We start from the raw sequence: 16,508 nt of genomic DNA, 5'->3' as shown, positions 1-16,508 counted from the left end.
CTAGAGCAGCGCTCAGAATCTGGACAATAATGAAGACAGTAAGATTCTAAAAACATTTGCTAACAGCCAGAAAACAGGTAGCTATTCTGAGTTAACAAAATGCCTATTGAACAAACCGAATGGCTATTGAACAAACCGACTAACCAGACCTCTTGTTCTGGATTAATAGACAACTGCAAAGGATTCCAGGGGAACAGAGCCAGTCCTAGGTCACTGATGATCCCCCTAACTCACCGGGTCTCACAGGAAAGAGCCTGAGGTTCGAGGTCTGCATAACTTGGGAACCCCACCCCTCTCCAGCTTCCGCTGCCAGCAGACCCTTCAAACCCAGCCTCAAAACAGTCCTTTCTAAGACAAAGCGGAACCACGGTAAGGAAGCCTCTCTACTCCGGGAGCTATGGGTGCACTAGGTGGCTGGGATACAAGGTAACTTTCTACCAGCGGGAGGCTGTTTCTCTAGCAGGAACACCCTGCACCTGGCCTCCTTAAGAGTCTGAGGGTGTGAGTGGAGGTCAGGGCAGGGTGTGGTTGGGAGACAAAAGGTTATCCTCCAGCATGGTGGTGGTTTATGCCAGGCTGAACCTAGAGAAGGAGTACTGCAGACACGGAGAGCCAGAGGACTGGGTCTGATCTGGTCCCTAAACATTCTGCCCTTTAACAAGCATATTCATCTGTAAAACAGGCCTTGGGCCTTGCATGCAAGCTGCCATTGCCACATGGTGGGTCAGAAAGCTCTCCCCCCTCAGTCTTTCCCCTCTCTGTTCTTGCTTTGTGCCTTCTTCCCAGGCCATTTTTAATCCCATCAGTAATACCTCCTGCAGCCCAAGAACAGACTTCGACCTGGTGACATTTAGCTCCCAGGGTCACCTTTGCAGATAGCTCCATTTAAAACCAAGAAGTGCCAAAGCTACATCTTTATAAAAAGCCAAGTCAATTTGCATCCAGAGTGCTCCCGGAGGCTACTCCTTTTTCTATCTTCTCCGCGGTTTGTAAAGAAATGATTCATCTGCTGCTGCTGATAACTGTGACACTTCGGCTGAGAAACTTGCTGTCAGGACATGCATCCACTTGACAGACAAGCAGCAGCAACTTTAGGGCCCTGGAATTTCACTGTCCTGGACAAACCCTGGGCTTCACCCCCATGTTGATTGAGCAACAACTTGGGCAAGATATTTAGCCTTTCTTTGCCTCTCAGTTTGCACATCTGTAAGATGGAGCAATTATCCCAGTTCCTTCCAAAGGTTATTTGAGCGAATGCAATGCATATATGCAAAGCATTTAGCACAAGCAAACAGGTAGGATTTACTATAACCATGTTGTTACTTTGCCTCTGGGGTCACCATTACTTTGTAAAATTACTAAGATTACTATTACTTTGTCTTTGAGGTCAGGAGTCTGGCCTTTTGCCAGTTCCCACAGTCAGCTCTCTATGCACAGAGTTCCCCTCATTCCCTGCAGACTGGCCAAGCCTCCACCATCCTCCAGCTGCAGCGACTCCCTCGCCCCTCCAGGCCTCTGCACAGAAATGCCTTTCTTAATACTTGTTGATTGATTTGCAAATATAACCTCCCAGGCCCTAAAGAGGGGGAGAATCACAAGGACATAAATATCTCTTTCTAAAGGCAATGAACTAAAGCATTTCAAAAAAATGACCACATATACCAAAATGCCAAGATGGTTAGTTCTGAAGGGCTAAGTGATATGGATGCAATGATAATTGTTAATCAAATTTTCAGTATATTCAGAGTCCTCCATGATCATGGGCTCAAGTTACAGAAAGAGACTATGGGGGGTGGGGGGACTGTCAGCAGATCAAAGTGTGTGAAGGACAGGGATACCCTAGGGGTCTGGGGGTGCTTCTAAGTGGGCAGTGACCTCCTTCAATAGTGGTCTCCGCAGGCCCCACATCCCATGGGCTTTTATTTTTTATCCAGCGCTGTCTCAGGAATTGGAGCGGAGCTCTTCAGCCCATTCCCGCCCCACAGATTTTCAAATCACTTCAAGCAAACGACCCCGGCTCATTTATCAGACCCCGACGGCGCCCACCGAGTCCCAGACCCTCCTTCTTCCTGCCTGTCAGCTACAGCGCCGGCGTGCCAGCAGGCACGTGCCACAGGTGGCCTCGGCCACGCACGCCCCCGGCCTGGTTCCCACTCCTTCAGAAGTTAGGAAGGAAGCACCAAGGGACCCCCTGCCTCCCGCCCAACACAGGGAGAGGGAAAGAGAAACGCACCGGAAAGCCTGCTTGCCAAGAGCGGGAGAAGGGTCCTGAGCCTTCCCATTGCAGCTCCAAGCTCGGCTCTCCGCTGCGGAGTCTCAGGACTCGTCCTAGAGAGCGAAGTTCACCCGGGCGCCGCCGCAACAGTGCCGCTCTGGCCCGCGGGCCCCCGATCGAGCTGGCCTGCTCCCTGGCTGCATCCGCCCGCCCCAGCGCTGTCCCCGCGCCCCAGTCCCCAAACCGCGTCCGGGACCCTGGCCGAGCCCGCCCGCGCCCTCGCCGCGTTCACCCGCCTGCGTCCCTAAGTCCTGCTCCCTGGTACCCCGGATCCGGGCCGAGCTCTCGGTCCCCGCTCGCCCCAGCTCAGGTCCCCGCGCGCGCGGAACTCCGTTTGCCCGCGCGCCCCGAGCCCCTGGAGCGGACGCTGGCGCCAGCTCGAAACAAAGAGGTTGGCGGTGCGCTCCCCGCTCCAGTACCTGGGCGAGCGGCGGCGCGGTCGGTCCCGCGGGGCGATGGCCGCAGCAGGCAGGGCTCCGAACAGCGCAAGCAGCGCGCGGGCGGGCCCGTCCTCCTGGCTCACGGCCGCGCCCGCCGCAGGGCCCCCTCGAGGCGGCACGGGCAATCGCCGCCGCCGCGCCCTGGCCGGCCGGTCACCTGGCCTCATCGCCCTAACAATGCGGCGCGTTCCAGGCGCGCCCCGGGCCCCGTGCGCCTCTGGGACCTCCCTAAGTTGGCCAGGTGGAACCGGGAATTATTAGACCCGTTGAGCAGCCCAGATTCAAAGTGTTCAGGGGGCTGGTGTGTTCCGGATGGGCAAGCGATTTCCTGATTCCTGCACAACTGGTTCATTTTTTCGTTAATTCATTCATTCGGCACTGTAAGTATTGTGTGTAAGAAAGCAAAATCTCGCTGCCTGCCTGTAACTCACAGAAGTAAGCTACCGGGAGTAATGCAGACATAAAGCAACAAGGCAGTGACAGAGGAAACCCAAGATGCTTTGGGAGCCCTGGAAAGTCCGACCAGTGGAGGGAAGGAGCGGGGAAAGATTTCAGAAATCACCTCTTCTTAAAATGAGGATAAGGAAATGACAACCCACTCCAGTATTCTTGCCTGGAGAATACCGTGGACAGAGGAGCCTGGTGGGTTGCTGTCCATAGGGTCACACAGAGTCGGACACAACTGAAGCAACTTAGCATGCATACATACATTGGAGAAGGAAATGGCAACCCACTCCGGTATTCTTGCCTGGAGAATCCCAGGGACAGAGGAGCCTGGTGGGCTGCCGTCTATGGGGTTGCATAGAGTCAGTCGCGACTGAGCAACTTAGCAGCAGCAGCAGGTTCTTAAAATGAAAGGGGAGAAATGAGCAGGCCAGGATTGGACAAGAAGGCCGCAGACAGAGGAGCCAGAGGAGGAAACACAGATAGATACCAACACCCCCAAGACAGAGACGGCCCCTCATCTGTCCCTCAGCCCTGACTTCCCTATTGGTGAAATGTGGGGAGTGGACTGCATGCTCTTGAATTCCCCTTGTAAGACATATGCGCATGTAAAGCATTAGAAGTGCTATTCCTCCTGTACAAAAGAACAGTTTCATCAGCACTTTATCTTGCGCACACACATAGCCCCCGACACAAAGAAGACTTTCCAGGAAGGTACTTCACTCTACATCCTGCAGAAGCTACTTAAGATTGTATCTGTCACTCCAACCAAATGTTCTTGGACTCCCACCTGAAAAAGTGGGCTTATCTCAGAGTGCAATTACCAGGAACTGTACCTGATTTAGAAATGAAGCACCTTAATCTACCCCAGCCTTTTGGGTCCAGCTCTGCCCATGCTGCCCATGCACAGAGCAGAAAAACACAGCTTGTCAGGACCAGTGGAGAGACTCAACAAGAAAATCATTCATGAATGGACTTCTTTCAAAGTAGCCAGCTGGGGCTTCCCTGGTGGCCCAGTGATTAAGAAACCGCCTGCCAGGGCCTCTCTCCCATAGAGCTGTAAAAATGAAACTTAGTGGTTCGGATGTGAGTCTTTGCGACCCCGTGGACTGTAGCCTGCCAGACTCCTCTGCTCATAGAATTCTCCAGACAAGAATACTGGAGTGGGTAGCCATTTCCTTCTGCAAGAGACCTTCCCCACCCAGGGTTCAAACCCAGGTCTCCTGTGTTGCAGGCGGATTCTTTATTGTCTGAGCCACCAGGGAAGCATAGAGCTGTAGGAGGTCCCTTTTCTCCTCAGCCAGGACTGGAGGCCAAAATCAGCCCTTGAGGGTCATTGTCGCTGGGGGTGCCATGAGCTGGGAAGCCGTGTTTTCCTACCCCAGGCATTTGTAGAAAAGAAAAAAAAAGGAATATGTCTGCCAACCACAGGCTTGACCTTTGGTCCAAAAAGATCCCATATTCCACGGCTCAGCTAAGCTTGTACACCGCAAGCACTGAGCCTGCAGTCTAGAGGCCAAGAGCTCCTGAAGCCCGTGCGCTTGGAACCCGTGCTCCACAGCAAGAGAAACCACCCCAGTGAGACGCCCGCACAGTGCAACTAGAGCAAGAGAAGCCACCCCAGTGAGACGCCTGCACAGTGCAACTAGAGAAAGAGAAGCCATCCCAGTGAGACGCCCGCACAGTGCAACTGGAGAATAGCCGCCACTCACCACAACTAGAAGACCCAGCACAGCCAAAAAAAATAAAGTAGCCAGTCATCCACAATTCTGTGGCCCTGGATCCAGAGTAACTCTGTCCAGGGAGGAGACAAAGCAGTCCTTTTGTTTCACCCCTGAGGACCAAGGCCAGGTCTGCTCAAATTCTACTCCCATCATTCACCATCTCTTCAGAAGGATTTGACCAATCCCTAGAGAGATAAGAATGCCTTCCTGAGTGATCAATGCAAAGAAACAGAGAAAAACAATAGAATGGGAAAGACTAGAGATCTCTTCAAGAAAATTAGAGATACCAAGGGAACATTTCATGCAGAGATGGGCTCGATAAAGGACAGAAATGGTCTGGACCTAACAGAAGCAGAAGATATTAAGAAGAGGTGGCAAGAATACACGGAAGAACTGTACAAAAAAGATCTTCATGACCCAGATAATCATGATGATGTGATCACTAATCTAGAGCCAGACATCTTGGAATGTGAAGTCAAGTGGGCCTTAGAAAGCATCACTATGAACAAAGCTAGTGGAGGTGATGGAATTCCAGTTGAGCTGTTTCAAATCCTAAAAGATGATGCTGTGAAAGTGCTGCAATCAATATGCCAGCAAGTTTGGAAAACTCAGCAGTGGCCACAGGACTGGAAAAGGTCAGTTTTCATTCCAATCCCAAAGAAAGGCAATGCCAAAGAATGCTCAAACTACCGCACAATTGCACTCATCTCACATGCTAATAAAGTAGTGCTCAAAATTTTCCAAGCCAGACTTCAGCAATACGTGAACCGTGAACTCCCTGATGTTCAAGCTGGTTTTAGAAAAGGCAGAGGAACCAGAGATCAAATTGCCAACATCCGCTGGATCATCAAAAAAGTAAGTGAGTTCCAGAAAAACACCTATTTCTGTTTTATTGACTATGCCAAAGCCTTTGACTGAGTGGATCACAATAAACTGTGGAAAATTCTGAAAGAGATGGGAATACCAGACCACCAGACCTGCCTCTTGAGAAACCTGTATGCAGGCCAGGAAGCAACAGTTAGAACTGAACATGGAACAACAGACTGGTTCCATAGGAAAAGGAGTATGTCAAGGCTGAATATTGCCACCCTGCTTATTTAACTTATATGCAGAGTACATCATGAGAAACGCTGGACTGGAAGAAACACAAGCTGGTATCAAGATTGCCAGGAGAAATATCAATAACCTCAGATATGCAAATGACACCACCCTTAAGGCAGAAAGTGAAGAGGAACTAAAAACCTCTTGATGAAAGTGAAAGAGGAGAGTGAAAAAGTTGGCTTAAAGCTCAACATTCAGAAAACGAAGATCATGGCATCTGGTCCCATCACTTCATGGGAAATAGATGGGGAAACAGTGGAAACAGTGTCAGACTTTATTTTGGGAGGCTCCAAAATCACTGCCAATGGTGATTGCAGCCATGAAATTAAAAGACGTTTATTCCTTGGAAGAAAAGTTATGACCAACCTAGATAGCATATTCAAAAGCAGAGACATTACTTTGCCGACTAAGGTCCGTCTAGTCTAGGCTATGGTTTTCCCAGTGGTCATGTATGGCTGTGAGAGTTGGACTGTGAAGAAGGCTGAGCGCTGAAGAATTGACGCTTTTGAACTGTGGTGTTGGAGGAAACTCTTGAGGGTCCCTTGGACTGCAAGGAGATCCAACCAGTCCATTCTGAAGGAGATCAGCCCTGGGATTTCTTTGGAAGGAATGATGATAAAGCTGAAACTCCAGTACTTTGGCCACCTGATGTGAAGAGTTGACTCATTGGAAAAGACTCTGATGCTGGGAGGGATTGGGGACAGGAGGAGAAGGGGACGACAGAGGATGAGATGGCTGGATGGCATCATGGACTCGATGGACGTGGGTCTGGGTGAACTCCGGGCTTTGGTGATGGACAGGGAGGCCTGGCGTGCTGCGATTCATGGGGTCGCAAAGAGTCAGACAAGACTGAGCAACTGAACTGAACTGAACTGAACTGAAGGGAACATTTCATGCAAAGATGGGCCCAATAAAGGACAGAAATGATATGGACCTAACAGAAGCAGAAGATATTAAGAAGAGGAGGCAAAAATACACAGAAGAACTGAACAAAAAAGATCTTCACGACCCAGATAATCATGATGGTGTGATCACTCACCTAGAGCCAGACATCCTGGAATGAGAACTCAAGTGGGCCTTAGGAAGCATCACTATGAACAAAACTAGTGGAGGTGATGGAATTCCAGTTGAGCTATTTCAAATCCTGAAAGATGATGCTGTGAAAGTGCTGCACTCAATATACCAACAAATTTGGAAAACTCAGCAGTGGCCACAGGACTGGAAAAGATCTGTTTTCATTCCAATCCCAAAGAAAGCTAATGCCAAAGAATGCTCAAACTACCACACAATTGCACTCATCTCACACGCTAGTAAAGTAATGCTCAAAATTCTCCAAGGCAGGCTTCAGCAGTATGTGAACTATGAACTTCCAGATGTTCAAGCTGGTTTTAGAAAAGGCAGAGGAACCAGAGATCAAATTGCCAACATCCGCTGGATCATCAAAAAAGAAAGAGAGTTCCAGAAAAACATCTACTTCTGCTTTATTGACTATGCCAAAGCCTTTGACTGTGTGGATCACAAGAAACTGTGGAAAATCCTGAAAGAGATGGGAATAGCAGACCACCTGACCAGCCTCCTTAGAAATCTGTATGCAGGTCGAGAAGCAACAGTTAGAACTGGACATGGAACAACAGACTGGTTCCAAATAGGAAAAGGAGTACGTCAAGGCTGAATATTGTCACCCTGCTTATTTAACTTATATGCAGAGTACATCATGAGAATTGCTGGGCTGGATGAGGTACAAGCTGGAATCAAGATTGCCGGGAGAAATATCAATAACCTCAGATATGCAGATGACACCACCCTTCTGGCAGAAAGCAAAAAAGAACTAAAGAGCCTCTTAATAAAAGTGAAAGAGGAGAGTGAAAAAGTTGGCTCAAAGCTCAACATTCAGAAAACTAAGATCATGGCATCCAGTCCTGTCACTTCGTGGCAAACAGATGGGGAAACAATGCAGCCATGAAATAAAAAGACATTTGCTCCTTGAAAGAAAAATTATGACCAACCTAGACAGCATATTAAAAAGCAGAGACATTACTTTGCCAACAAAGCTCCATCTAGTTAAAGCTATGGTTTTTCTAATAGTCATATATGGATGTGAGAGTCGGACTATAAAGAAAGCTGAGTGCCAAAGAATTGATGCTTTTGAACTGTGGTGTTGGAGAAGACTCTTGAGAGTGCCTTGAACAGCAAGGATATCCAACCAGTCCATCCTAAAAGAAATCAGTCCTGAATATTCATTGGAAGGACTGATACTGAAGCTGAAGCTCTAATACTTTGGCCACCTGATGCGAAGAACTGACTCATTGGAAAAGACACTGATGCTTGGAAGGATTGAAGGCGGGAGGAAAATGGGACGACAGAGGATGCGATGGTTGGATGGTATCACCGACTCAATGGACATGAGTTTGAGTAAGCTCTGGTAGTTGGTGATGGACAGAGAAGCCTGGCGTGCTGCAGTCCATGGGGTCGCAAAGAGCAGGACACGACTGAGCGACTAAACTAAACTGAACTGCACTGCTCTGATTTTGAGCAGGGCATTCATTCCCTGATGCTAAAGCTTCCTGAACCCTGAGCCCCGGGCCTGGGAAACAGAGCAGGCATTTTTTCTGCCCTCTAGGACACCTCAGCCCAAGAGGTAACAGGATGAAACAGGAGGTATGGAGGGAAAGAGCCTCAGGGGAGGTGGGGAGGTCACACCCAGCTGACCCCTAAATGGGAATGAAGCAGGTAATATTACTATCTATCTCCTTTTACTGATAGGCTAAAATCATAAGTAACTTGCCCGAGGTCACTCTCGGGTCAACTACAGAGTATGATAAGGATCCAGGACGATCAAGCTGACAAGCGACCCTAATTTTATTTTTCCAAATACTCTGCTCATCCATTTAGCTCAAATGTACTGAGCTGTGTCTTTGCTTAAATGTCTCTCCCACTAGACTCCCTGGGGTGGGGGCAGAGGGTGATGGTGGTGATAAGAGCCAACAAGTCTATCCTGCATCTTTGCATCACAAAATCTAGCACAACACCAAGGCCATACTAGCTGAACGACTACGGGAGTTTGGTGTTGCAATATGAGGCGTTGAGGTATCATGAGCTATTGCAATAGCCAGCATCCACTTGCAGGAGCTGGGCTGGTAAGTTTGCCCAAGATTCCACAGCTAGGGCTCCCCTGGTGGTCTAGTGGTTAAGAATCTGTCTACCAACGCAGGTGATGTGGGTTCAATCCCTAGTTCGGGAAGATCCCACATGCCAAGGAGCACCTAAGCCTGTGCACTGCAGTGAAGACACAAGCCCTCATTGGCCACAGCTAGAGAAAGCCTGTGCGCAGCAATGAAGACCTAGCACAGCCAAAAATAAACAAATAAATAAAGGCTTAGGGGGAAAAAAAGAATCCACATCTAAGAAGCCGGGATTCACCCTTGCTTCTGGGACCATGGTGACTTAGACACCCATTCATGCAGTGTCTGTCCTCATACCTACAGAATCTTCGGAAGGTGGAAGGCACCCTGGGCCTGGTGTCCCCTTGTATTCTCTGCTAACCCATGCAGCTGGCTCCTTGATTCACTGAAGTATAGACTCCACACCTGGCCCAGAGGCTCCTAAGGGGTGGCCCATGCCCCGTGAGGCTGTCCTGAGTCTAGGGACTCTGAACTTCACAGACTGACCGTTTGAATTCCCAAGAATTTAAACAAAAACAAGGCATGTAGCAATTATCTAAAAGGGAGTGCACATTTTTTTCCATCCTTACCCATCCAAAAATATTTCAAATCTGAAAACAAAAGTCTCAAAACAGTTTGGAGGAGGGAAAAGCAGGCATATGCCAAGAGTGGCAGTTCCCTTCCCAGCACTCCATGGGTGGGGTCTGGCCAGGAAGCACTGATACCTCTGTCCCCTCAACCCCTCTCTGCAGCTTCAGTCTGGTTCCTCTAGGCCAGGAATTCTGAAACAACTTTTTAAGAAACTTGTCATTGCCATAAAGATGGTCTTGGACATGGCGAAAGTCTGATACATTCTTGTCCTCAGATCAAAGGTAATACATGAGCAATGACTTGGATTTTTTTTTTGAATGCCTTTGTCCTAAAAGTTGATATTGTCCAAAGAGTCCCTGAAAGGGGCAGTGGGAAACATTATACAAGATATAGTTACCTGGCTCCACAGTGCTGTGAGGAAAGGGTGGAGCAGGAGTAGGAGGACGTGCCTTAAGATACCGTGTCCCTCTAGACCCCCCTGGGACCATCACCCTCTCCTGCCTTTCCTTCTCCCCCTCAACACACAGTCCTTACCCACAATTCAATGCCTTGCCTTTCCTATACCCCAGAACCTTTTGCAAGTATATGGAACCATGGTACTCTCTCCCTGAAAATGCACAGGCACACCAGCTTCTGCAAGGTGGGCTCCAGGAACCCACTGTCTGAACACAACTCTCTGTGCTGCTGGCCCCACCCGGTCCCAGGGAAGTGGGATCCTAGATGGTCAGGATCAGGGATCACGACTGGGGATCACGCCCTGGGAAGTGACAGGAGGGCGGGTGACATGGAAGAGTGGTACCGTGACCTACCCCAGGGAGTGCTGGGAATTTCCTGGGGCCACAAGGGTCAGTCTTGGTTGTGAGCCACTCCCAAAGCAGGGGCAACCTCAGACAAGGCCAGCCTTTGCAGCTTCGGATATCCCCAAAGGAGGCTGAGAGCTGAGTATTGCTTCCCAGTGGCCAGGTCAATGAATGTGCACTGGGGAGGGATCTGAGTCACTGTTGCAGAGCCAGCTACACTCCCTTGGGATGCTCTTTGCCCAAGAGCTGTCCCCAGCACTGGAACCACCCCAGGAAGAACTGACTGATCTCTGGGCTCTCTCTCCATATGGAGAACAGGAGGACTGCCCATCCTCTTTGTGCCCCAGGAGCAGCCTGCTGATTGAACCCTGCTGGGTTCCGTCCTGAGGGTACTAGGGGTGCTTTCCCTCCCCCAGTGACAAGCAGGCCTCACTGGGAAAAGCAGAAGTCCTGTGCTCTCCTTCCTTTTGGTTCCCTGGGGTGGCACTCAGAGTAGCAGCCCAGGAAACCCACAGCAAAGAGCATCAGGACAAACAGGATGACAGCAGAGAGGAAAGATAGGCTGTCTTAAGCAGATGTAATCAGGATGTGTGTGATATGAAAATCTGGTGCTAGTCAATGCCCCAATCGTGGGGTCTTCTGTCTCTACAGCCAAGCTCACTCTTAACAGAATCAGAATACACAGATTCATCTGCATGCTCTTCTCAAGATGTCTGGAGCAAAGAGGAGATAACAGTCCCCTCAAGGAGGAAGTAGACTTGTCCTCCCCTCCTCACTGTTATCTTTGACCACCAGCACCTCCGCCTCCCCCAGTCTTCACCTTACACATCCGGTCGGCTGGGGACCCTTAACCAGGAAGTCATTCCCCCGCACTGAAGCAGAGCCCCTGTGACCCTTGGCGCTCCCTCCTGCCTTTTAGCTGGACTGAGCGCTAGTTCCTTGTGTTCAGGGACTCCATGTCGCAGCTCTGCATCCCTAGCAGATATAGGGATACATGGCTGGTTCTAAGACTGCGGCAGGAAGCCTATGAGGTTAGCTGCAGAACAGAGAGCAAAAGGTGAGCCCAGAAAACAAAAGGATTAAGGCCACCCATCAAAGGAACGCAGCAGAGGGACTAACTCGAAATGGTTCCCAGTGACCAAACCTGAGCAATTTCAGCAAAAAAATAAATAAACACTGTAGCTTTGCATTGTAATTTAAAATGTAAAATTAAATGCCCATGAGTCCATTACTGATTGAATGAATAAATGGGAAGAATAGGCAAAACTCCCTTACAGAAGAATTCCAAATAATGTTTGTAGATAGCTCCAACACGTGCAATAGACACCACCCCTAGAGTGCGGGTCGTGCTCAGCACTTCCTTCCAAAGAGTCAAGTGTGAAGGAGTAACTCTACAGTGGAGAAACTTGACAGATATGACCTCAGCCAGGTGATCAAGGTCACCAGTGATGAGTCATGTTGAGAGTGTGTGCCCTTGACCTGATGGGGTGAGAATGGCACCCCAAGGTCTTTCTCCCAATAACCAGGAATCCCTGCCTAACTGTGAGTGAGCATCAGACACATCTCGACCGATGGACAAAACACCTGACCGCCTCAAAACTCTCTAGGTCAACAAGAACAGGAAGTTTGAGAAACTGCCACAGCAAGGAAGCCTGAGGGAACACAATGATTAAATGTCACAGGGTGTTCTGGATAGGATCCTGGCACAGAGAAAGGACAGTACAGAACATTCAGAGGTGTGGCCTCTGGATAAGCTGCTGATCGAGTTAAGAATAATGCCCCCAATACCAGTTCTTTAGCTGTGACCATGTGGCATGCTGACGTAAGATGTTAAAGGCTGGAAAAATGGAACTCTGTATAGTCCTTGCAACTTTTCTGTAAATCTAAAGCAATTCCCAAATAAAACGTCTGTTTTTTAAAAAATGCCACTGAAGCTATAGGAAGAAAATGGCTTCTTTACAGATGGCAGCAGAGCTGTGCCTCCCTGACTGCAAATATCCTAGTGGAAAGCTGTCACAATGGATGGCCCCTCTGTGTCCTGGAATAACCCATGCATGCTAAGTCATCGTGTCCAATTCTTGCAGTCCTGTAGACTGCAGTTCACCAGGCTCCTCTGTCATAGGATTTTCCAGGCAAGAATACTGGAGTAGGTTGCCACTTCCTTCCCCAGGGGATCTTTCTGATACAAGGATCGAATCCGAGTCTCATGTCTCCTGCATTGGCAGGCGGGTTCTATACCATGTCTCTGCACTGCCACCTGGGAAGCCCAAGAGTAACCCGAGAGCCCCCAAATTTCCTATGAACTTCTGGCTACAAAGAAACATGCTCACCTGGCCTGGGGAACTTGTCCAAACTGGAATTTATGGAAGTGTTAAGCTAGTTCCCTCAGTTTCCCTTTCATCCTCTTATTTTACCACTTCTTAAAAGTTTTTATTTATTTTTTTTAGTGAAATTCTAGATTCATTTAAAGAGAAATGAAATTTCCTGGATAAAGCATTTGTGTAATAATATTACTTCTGAATCTATGACTCAGAAATAAATGGATGGCTATATCTATACATTTAAGCATTAATAATAATTTTTGTTCAGAACACACGTTGTGAAAAAAGACATAATTCAGTCAATTGCTAAAACATACATATCACAATTACTTAAGATAACATGGATATTTAATTAGAATTTAGAGTATAACAATATCTAACTTTTCTCCTGTGGACATAAAAAGAAAAATACAATAATCCATTTTACTCATTATATGTTACAAAATTAGACAATGAAGTTATAAGCAGTGTTTTAAAACAATGATAGCAATTTAATTTTAAACAAATGTATTCACATCCTCTTCCTTTATCCTGTATATGTATCTAACTGGCAAGGCCTACTAGATTGCTGAAATCAGTAATAATCCAATCTATGATTTTTCAATTTTTTTTCTTTTTCATGTTCAGCACCTAATTCAAAAATACTGTGGAATGGGGTTCCCTGGCAGTCCAGTGGTTAAGAATTTGCCTTGCCATGCAGGTGACAATCCCTGGGCGAGGAAGATCCCACCTGCCACGGGGCAACTAAGCCCACGTGCCACAACTACCGAAGCCCGCGTGCCCTAGAGGCTGTGCTCTGCAATGAGAAGCCGCTGCTGCGAGAAGCCCATGCATGGCAACCAGAGTAGCCTCCACTTGCTGCAGCCGGAGAAGGCCGGGGGACAGCAATGAAAACTCAGCACAGCCAAAAATAAAATGAACAAGTAAATTAAAAAAAAATACCACGGGAGGAGCAGTGCACAGTTCGCAACATCCATGTGAAGGTAAGTCATGACTCCTGCACGTGCTAAGTGCCTTCTTCAGGTGCCTCCACATGACCCAGGGTTCCCCCAACAGAACCTGTAGGAAGGGAGCTCATGGTCCGTCTCTGGGTTGCCCACCTGTGCTCTCAGATCCCAGCAGGCTCTGGTGACCACCCCGCAGAGCCCAGGACAGCTGAGAACTGATCTTGTGCCAAGCCCCGTTCCAGGCCTGCTGAGGTCAGCTCCCCGACCATGACTGGCCAACCATGAGCCAGACTGTGTTTGGACCTCCCGGCCAGGTGCACAGTGCTCAGCAACCTGCCCAGGGTCCAATAGGCCACAGGGACAGCAATATTTCCCCACCAAAGAACAGAGGAATAAAGGTGTTGTAGGGCAGGGGCCCGGGTGGTAGACACGGAGACCCTATTCCTATAGACCCACAGACATATTCCCATATCCCGTGTCAGACCCACCTGCAGGGCCTGAGACAGATCACGTCCTCAGGTCAGGTTGATGCGCTCCTGCCCTGTTTGCGGCCAGGAAAGGCCAGGCAAGGCTTAGTTGGTGTAACTAAGCAGACGCTGTGTTGCCTTCCTGGGACAGGCCCTTCCCCATATCCTCAGTTGAAGCTCCTCTCTAAAGTACCTAGATAACAGTATCTGATGCACATGTCTTGAGTTGTTTCACTGATGTGAACCCTCTCCCCATCCACCACCACCAAATGGATGATGTAAATTACTTGATGACCATGAGCTCATAGCCCCAAGCCTCTTGGAGCCTAAGACTTGATAATGTTAAACCCTGTGACACCACCCTGTACCTCACCATCACCAGTCAGAGAATTGTGCACTAGCTGATCATGTATCTTTCAACAACTCTCTCTCACTTGGCTTTTAAAAATGCTCAGCCAAAAGTCTTGGGACGTTTGGGATTTTTCAGAGTGTGAGCCATCCGTCTTCTTGTATGGTCCTGCTATAAACCTTTCTCTGCTCCAGATTCCAGTGTTTCAGTTTGTTTGTTCCACTCTGCATCGGGCACACAGATTTAAGCTGACATTTGCAAGCCGGTCTGCAATCCCAGGCCTGGTACTTCAGAGGGGAGTTACAACGGAGGAATGAAACTGCCAAGACTGAAGATGAAAGGGAAATGGGATCTCTGCAGGTTGCACAGAACCCAGGCACTGCCAGAGCCACTAGTGACATGGACATAAGCACGTGGAGGAGAGCTCAGGGCACAGGGGAAAAGACCACATGAGGGACAGCAAGCAGGAGCTCCCCCACAAGGAGCCCCATGAGGCATCTCTTCCTGCAGATCACAGGCATCTTCAGCCACATCCTACTTGTGACTGATGAATTAGAGACTGTAATGGGCAGAATTGTGTCCCTGCAAAACTGATGTGTTAAAGTCCTAACTCCTCTTATCTCAACATTACTGTATGTGGAGATGGGGCCTGTAAAGGGGTGATTAAGGTAAAATGGGGGCTTTCCTTATAGCTCAATCAGTAAAGAATCTACCTGCAATGCAGGAGACCCAGGTTCAATTTCTGGATCGGGAAGATCCCCTGGAGAAGGCAATGGCAACCCACTCCAGTATTCTTGACTATAGAATCCTATGGACTGAGGAGCCTTGCAGGCTACAGTCTATGGGGTCACAAGAGTTGGACACAACTTAGCGACTAACCACCACCAAGGGGAAATGAGGTCATTAGAGGGGACTAATCTGCTGGGAGGGATTGGGGGCAGGAGAAGGAGATGACAGAGGATGAGATGGCTGGATGGCATCACTGACTCGATGGACGTGAGTCTAAGTGAACTCTGGGAATTGGTGATGGACAGGGAGGCCTGGCGTGCTGCAATTCATGGGGTCACAAAGAGTCGGACATGACTAAGCGACTGAACTGAACTGAACTGAACTGAATCTCTTCTTATGAGAAGAAGATATTGGGACATAGACATGCACAGTGGAAAGACCATACAGTGTAAAGACCATATGAGGAAACCAGGAGAAGATGGCCATTGATATGCCAAGGAGAGAGGCCTCAGGGGAAACTGACCCTGCAGATGCCTTGATTTTAGACTTTCAGCCTCCAGGACTATAAGGAAATAAACTATTAGTTAAGTTCCCAATCTCTAGTACTTTGTTATTGCAGCCCAGAGAAATACAGTGGCCCCAACTGTTGGCTTAAAACACGTCATGGAAATCATTCTCTGACTCATTCATCTGTTCATTCTTGTATTCAATGAAGGGTCATAAGACACCCACTATGGATTAGGCACAGGGGCATTAGATGACATCAAATGCTTCACTTAACATCTAGCCAGCAGAACTTTCCAGAGCTCACATGCAAGCTAAAGCTGTGCTGTGTGCTGAACATGGGAACTCATGGTGTGTTTGTTGAGCAAACCTTTACCCTCATCCTGCGGCAGCCCAGGCTCCTAGGATCACCCCCATGAGAGGCCAGGGCCTGAGTTAGGTGACAGACCATGCGCCAGGTTGGGTGATCTGAAGATCCCAGAATTTTCCAGCTGGAAGAGTTCCTCGCCTCTGCCCTGCATGCCATGATGTCCCTTTTACTGCCCCTGACACAGGCTCACTGAGTTCAGCTTAAAGGCCTCCAACAATGCAGACCACCCAGTTTCAGAAGCACGGTTGTCATGAGGCTCTGGCATGTAGGGAGGCCTTTCCAGAG

General features: G+C 48.7%; 1 protein-coding gene, 1 long non-coding RNA gene and 1 other non-coding gene across 5 annotated transcripts in view; 2 read left to right on the top strand and 1 right to left on the bottom strand.

Annotated features, from left to right (window-relative positions):
* Positions 1–2,894, bottom strand: part of TNS3 (tensin 3) — a 223,255-nt gene extending 220,361 nt beyond the window's left edge. Inside the window, exon 1 of one of the 3 annotated variants that reach the window (XM_069586826.1) lies at positions 2,695–2,894. The gene's annotated coding sequence lies outside the window, so the exon portion shown is untranslated. Of the gene's footprint in view, positions 1–2,233 lie in introns of all 3 variants that reach the window. The other 2 variants (XM_069586828.1, XM_069586827.1) reach the window with 2 other exon arrangements.
* Positions 189–16,022, top strand: LOC138438861 (uncharacterized). Its single transcript, XR_011256487.1, has 3 exons — positions 189–369; positions 13,558–13,840; positions 14,815–16,022. It is a non-coding gene; the product is annotated as an uncharacterized lncRNA (long non-coding RNA).
* On the top strand, positions 4,413–4,550 carry LOC138439897 (small Cajal body-specific RNA 20). Its single transcript, XR_011256840.1, has one exon. It is a non-coding gene; the product is annotated as a small Cajal body-specific RNA 20 (non-coding RNA).
* Positions 16,023–16,508: the final 486 nt, after the last annotated feature.

Source organism: Ovis canadensis, chromosome 4 (assembly GCF_042477335.2).
Source record: "Ovis canadensis isolate MfBH-ARS-UI-01 breed Bighorn chromosome 4, ARS-UI_OviCan_v2, whole genome shotgun sequence".
Taxonomy (NCBI): domain Eukaryota; kingdom Metazoa; phylum Chordata; class Mammalia; order Artiodactyla; family Bovidae; genus Ovis; species Ovis canadensis.
Note: the sequence above shows the minus strand (reverse complement) of the source record. Positions and strands in the feature narration are given on the sequence as shown.